A 6,879-nucleotide genomic window follows, 5' to 3' on the forward strand; every position below is an offset into this window, starting at 1 on the left:
CAAAGCCAGCCTATCTACAAAGCAAGTCCAAGACAGCCAGGGCTCTGTTACACACAGAAACCCTGTCTCAAAACAAAACCAACAAAAAAAAAAACAACTAAACTAACAAAAACAAAACAAAAAAACTACTTGATAACACATAGCACCAACCATTCTGTCCCTTTCAGGCTCTCCTCAGGACAGGGCAGGCACATGGCCTGTCACTGCTTCAGATACACTGCCATCTTCTTGACTCGTTATCACTGTACCATCCATCCCATAGTTGTCCTATGGTTCCACTCTATACTCCATACAAATCATTTCTTACAAATATGATTTAATCTGCAAACCACAAAAGCCAATGAATAAGGCTGCAGTTGTGCCTGTGCCCTCACCTCCTTGGCCCCATTTCCATATTGTTATGTAATATTACATATTACCTACAGATAGAGACCTAAAGCATAGGACTTCATCGAGGAGTATCAGACTATTTTCTATGCGTTTCTTCTTCTTATTTCTCATGTTAAGCTTGCTCAAGAAGGCTTTAATAGTTCATCTATGAAATTATTATTCCACTTAAATAAAGACTCACCTTCCAAGAATCCAAAGAACTCTGTTGGATATTAAGTTGCCCTAATGTCTAAAGACTCATCATTGTCTTAATGTCCCACACAGAAGCCCACATCATGCCAGATGTGAAGCCATATGGTACAGAGCCTCCAAGGAGTACCATTCTGATTGCTCCTCTCCAACACAAGCTCACAAAAAGATGGTACTTACCAGTTAGGAAAGATCCACAGTTTCTTGTTAGTCCCTCCTTCTAGTTCTCTGCTGCTGCTGGACTCTTCCAGGACTGCAGATGGATAAAGACTCAGCTCTCCCAGAATTCCACCCTTATCTCATGGCCACACCTTCACTTGAATTGTTAAAAAATTGAGTCTCTCCAGTTCTTCAATCCACCCACCAGATAGCATCTGCTCACTGATACAAACAGACTACAGAAGAGCCTAAGTAAGCTGTAGGTAGCATCACAAGTGTGCCTTGGGCTTTTTTTCCCAAGCTGCAGGTGAAAATCCTCACTTGAGGTGTGACTCTAGCCTGGGGACCACACTGGCTTTTGAGATGGCTGGAGAGCGAAGGGACTTTGACACCTGGACCAACCCTCTCTATTTACAGGAGAAAAAACTACAGTCCAGGAAGGAGAATACATTTAGAAACCAGGAGTTCCTGGAGCAAGAGCAGAAGGGACACTTGGCTCTTGTTATACTTCCTGGATGCCACCAACTAGCATCTTTCTAATCAGTGTTTGCTGGCAGCCCATACTCAAAATAGAGGAGTTCAAAGAAATAAATCTGGCTCACAGTCTCTGCTTCCAAAAGTTTCAGGAGAACCTGAGGTGGACTGTGCACCTTTAATCCCACATTTATTCTGCTGGGGAGCAGAAAGAAGCAGATCTCTGTGTTGTACAGCAGCATGGTCAATGAGAGAGTTCCAGGCTGACCAAGGCTGCATGGTAATATGAGGTCTTTTAAATAGCCGAAGCCAAGCTTCTCCAAACCCTGATGCACCTGTCAGTTATTACTAAGTTGTCCACAGAGGCTCCCAAAGTCTGAGTGATAAGACAGAGAGCAATGTGAGTACTTTCCCAACTGGCATCTAGAGGGGGTGCTATGCTGTTCAAGTAAGAGGGGTTCCAGAAGGAAATGTGAGTTTGGTGGGTGTCCTCATCCTCACAATCCAAATAAACCAACCAATCAAACAACCTCATGTACTGTCTAAAGATACCGAGGACAGAGGTATGAGGTAAGGCTTCTACTGGATCATTGTCATCCCATTGAGTGTCTGTTTTGTTTTATTTTGTTTTGTTTTGTTTTGTTTTGAGACAGTTTGTGTGTGTAGCCCTGGCTATTCTGAAACTCTTTGTGTAGATCAGGCTGGTCTCACCCTCCCGCCTCTACCCCTTGTCCTGGGATTAAAGACTTGCACCACCACAACCCAGGTCATCTCGTTGAATATGAAGATGCTGTCTCCACATCTATTTCGGGGGAAGAAAGAGGGGTCTAGAAGATTTAATAGCATTAGGCTTTACCCAATGGAGTTAAGATAATCATCTCAGTTTTGACTTGGGATGTTGTTATTGTTTGTTTGAGTATCCTGTTTCATTTTGAGACAGAGCCTCAGTCTGTAATGCAGGCTGACCTTCAACTCTTTTGTAGTGGAACAGTCTTTGAAGTTCTGATTCTCCTCTCTGCATTTGTGCTGGGTTCAAGGGTGCGTACCATGACTTGTGGGTTCCTCTGTGCTGAGGATCCAACCCAGGACTTCATGTATGCCTGCCAAGTACTCTGAAAGTGAGCTATATTTTCTTATGATCATCTTATAAAAAACTGTCTACATACAAATTAAGATGTCCCAGCATCCCTGGACAATGAACTGCCACTCCAGGCGCTCCTGTACAAGGTGTACACTGTATTTTGCAAGTCACTATTCTGAGAATGAGTAGTCACACAATATTCACTCAGCTTATTAACAATGTGTACTTATTAAGAATAACAACATTCTTCTGTAACTGTGACTTCAAATGATTTCAATAAATGTAAGTGAAAATATCACATAATAACTTGTTTCCAAGAACCCATTTTTTTTTTTTTTTTTTTTTTTTTTGCAAAACATCATTACTCAGTGACACCATATTTACATACATGTGTCTGTGGAATAGAAATGTGTGTGAGGGAAGGGAAGCCACCAGACTCTTGAAAGTAAAGAAACTTTCTGATAAAGGAACAGGAAGAAAGGAAAGGACTTTTAGTTTGAAGCTCTAATTTTTTAAAAATAATTTTCCTTTTAAAGTTTTTTTAAAATTTTTTTATTGGTTATTTTATTTATTTACATTTCAAATACTATCTCCCTTTCCAGTTTCCCCTCCACAAACCCTCTATCTCATCCCCCCCCCCCCGCACCCTGCTTCTATGAGGGAGCTTCCCCACCCACCCTCCCACTCCTGCCTCACTGCCCTAGTATTCCATTTGGGCATCGAATCTCCACAGGACCAAGTGTCTCCGCTCCCATTGATGCCAGGTAAGGCCATCCTCTGCTACAGAAGCAGCTGGAGCCATGGGTCCCTCCATGTGTACTCGTTGGTTGATGATTTAGTCCCTGGGAGCTCTGGGGGGGTTTGGTTGGTTAATGTTGTTCTTCCTATGTGGTTGCAAACTCCTTCAGTTCCTTCAGTCCTTCCCCTAACTCCTCCATTCAGGTCCCCCTTCTTAATCCGATGGTTGGCTGCAAACATCTGCATCTGTATAGGTAAGGCTCTGGCAGAGCCTCTTAGGAAACACACATATCAGGCTCCTGTCAGCAAGTACTTCTTGGCATCTGCAACAGTGTCTGTATTTGGTGTCTGCAGTTGTGATAGATCCCCAAGTGGGGCAATCTCTGGGTGGCCTTTCCTTCAGTCTCTGTTTCATTCTTTGTCCCTGCATTTCCTTTAGACAGGAGGAATTCTGGGTTAATATTTTTGAGATGGGTGGGTGGCCCTATCCCCTAACCGGGGGCCATGCCTAACCTCTGGATATGGTCTCTACAGGTTCTCTCTCCCTTTTATTGGGTATTTCAGTGAATGTCATTCCCATGGGTCCTGGGAGCCTCTTGCTTTCCTGGCATCTGGGACTTTCTAATGGCTACCCCCAGTTCCCCATCCCCCACTCCCACTGCTACACACCTCTGTTAAATTTCCTGACCAATTTATGTGTGTATATATATATATATATATATATATTTATATAAATATATTTGTTTATATATATATTTATATTTATATAAATAAATATTTATATAATATAGTAATATTATATAAATAAATTTATATTATAATATAAATATGTAAATATATTTCTATTTATTTATAAATATATAAACATTATATATATATAAATTATATATATATATATATATATATATATATATATATATATATATCTCCCACAGACACCAAAAGATGGCCGTGGATCTTCTGGAACTGGAGATCCATGGTATGATCTGCTGTGTGGGTGCTGAGAACCCAACCTAGGTCCTCTAGAAGGGCAGGAAGTACCCTAACCACAGAGCCATCTCTCTGGCCTTGAACCTTATATTTATGTATCATTTGAGTATTTGAGAAGACTCAGCGATTACTAACATATGTTAAATGTAGAGTTTAGGTTTTTATTATTTTCACTTCTGTGTGGATATGCAAGTGTGTGTTTGTGCTGGTGTGTATCACACACATGCAGGCCAGAGGAAGATATTTGATGTTCTCTTCTATTTCCCAGCCTATTCTTTTGAGTCAGGATCTCTCCCTGAACCTGGATCTCATTTTTTTCTCAGAAAACTAGAAGCTATAAAGCTACAGCAATTGCCCTGCATCCTCCCCTCGTTTCAGGGCTGGATTCAGGTTTTCTTGTGTGGTGTCTTCTATGTGGGTGCTGGGAAGCTCAATCTGGCCTTCATCATTGAGCGGCCACTATGTATAAATGTTGACTAGTCTCTCAAACCCTATCACCCTTTTCTTTTAAACATGGATTAGTAGAAAATTAAAATTGCTTATATAGTTCTCATTGTATTAGCACTGAACAGTGCCAATCCAGAAGTGCAAAGCCAGTACACAGATGGCTCCTCGGGAGAACGGGAGTGATAAATGGGAAGGAGAATAAGGAAATCCCACCCTTAAACTTGAACTTCACTTGCTTTAGTGTTTGCTTGACTGATTTCATGTATATTCACTTTGAGATGACGTTTCACATAACCCGGGACGCTCTGTAGCTGAGGCTGGTCTTAGAGTCTGTTAGCTCTAGTTCTGCAGGACAGGGTTTCGTGTTTGTCTTTTGTACTGCATGTTTATATTTATTTGTTAATATTTCAGTATAGATCAACATAAGCATTACGTGTTATTTATTTACTTAGTTGATTTATTTATGTATACTACTGACCAGTATTCCCAGCCTGATGTTTTGGTTCATTTTTTTTTTTTTTTTTTGAAACAGGGTATTACTTTGCACACCATGCTGACATCTTCCTTCCCAGAACCGGAATTTCATTCACGTACAACTACACCTAACTACACATTCAAATGTCAGGAGCCAATCCCAGATTCCCAGGAAGGACCATGGATAGGTTCACAGTGGTGCCAGTTTCTTTGGCTTGATCAAGGTTCCACAGTCTGAACACTGCTGGCATGAGAGGAAACTGGAGGACATGGGATTCTGCTGCAGATTCAGGTAAGTTCAGAAGGAAAAGGTTGAACAGCAACAGAAAAATAAGCAATCCAACAAGAAATACCAAGACTACTGTAAAGTAATGAGCTTCAGGCTGGCTGCCCTGCCCAGAGTGTCCTTGTGACACCTTGACTGAAAAGAAGCAGCAAGAACAGTGTGAAATGTCAGATTTTAAAATTTTTCCCTAAAATTCCAGGAAGATGAGGCTGCTGTGTGTGCTGCAGGGATTTTTAGCCAGAGGAGGATGGTTGATGTCACTGTTGGAAGGAACAGGGAAAACTGCAGGGACCTGCACTGTGGCCTGGGGCAGACAGGCCTTAAAGCCCCTCACCATGAGCACTGGAGCCTTCCTGCTACCACAGCTCAGTCAGCACCAGGTCCAGAGAGTTGGGCTAAGATCTATGGTGAACTTTAGCATAAGGAAATTGCTCCAGCCCACCAGGGGTTGCTGATGTAGAAATCTATTACAGAACCAACAGGTGGAAACAGTCTTCCCAGAGCTGCCTGGTTACTTTTACCTTATTATGGAAGAGTTTTCTGTGTAAGTTCAATGCACAGCTGAGCAGTAATGACATGAGTCTGCCGCAGATGGTAGGAAGGAGACATAGGGATGGTCATGGCAATGTGGTTTGTAACAACACATATTTGACAACACTAAATGTTCATCAGTGGGAAAGTAGGTAAATAAATGTGATATATCTTTGATATAAGACATGAGCCGAATTAATCGTCCTAATATAGAATGTTGGAAGTCACAGTGCTACTGGGAAAGTCAAGGCACAGATTCAAGCACACAGTAGACTTCTGTGTGTGCACACAATGGCAGGGACCAGCCACATGTGAGAATTTATTAATGTTTGGGCTCACAGTGGGCAGAATGGAATGGGAAGAGTTTGAAAAGGGAGTCATGATTTCAACATGTTTTATGTGCCTTGACTGCTTTCCTATTTAGATGTGTACATATAAATGCATTGAAAGGAATTTGTGTTAAGCATTTAAAAGTACTCTTAAATGTACTTTTAAATGCTTAACACAAATTCCTTTCATACTTCTTATTTGTCAAGTATTTTTGTTGTTTTCATTTTATTGAGGTGCTTCAGAAACCTCTTCTTTGGGTAATGAACAGAAAACTAGCTCAGATCCAAGATCAATGGGCTATTTTCATGGGCAACCATGCCCATTTCCTGAATGTCAACTTCCATTAGCCTGTCACTTCATATCCACAGAATTGATGCACAATTCTCCCCAAGGTTCTCTATATGAAGGACCAGGACCCCAATAGATAGGACCTGACAGCCATGCCACAGACTCAGCCCCAAATATTTAGCCCCTGCAATTAACTCAAGCCAGCCTTGAGCTATACAGCCCAGGTTGGGCTGGAACTTATGGCAATCCTCCTGCTTCAGCCTCCTGAATGCTAGGACTGCAGGTCTGATCCAACATACCTTACTTGTTTGTTTGGGGGAAAGTGTTTCATTGCTCATGACCTGCAACTTGCTTATGTAGCTCCTCTGGCTTTAACGTTTCCTGCTCCTGTTTCCGCCTCCCTCCTGACCTCCAGGATAGACAGGCATCAGGGGAGGTAACATTGCAACTGGAGAGCTAAGGCTGTGCCTACACAGAGCTGGCCTTTGATTTTCCTTACCAT

The sequence above is a fragment of the Arvicanthis niloticus genome, chromosome 6 (assembly GCF_011762505.2).
Source record: "Arvicanthis niloticus isolate mArvNil1 chromosome 6, mArvNil1.pat.X, whole genome shotgun sequence".
NCBI lineage: Eukaryota > Metazoa > Chordata > Mammalia > Rodentia > Muridae > Arvicanthis > Arvicanthis niloticus.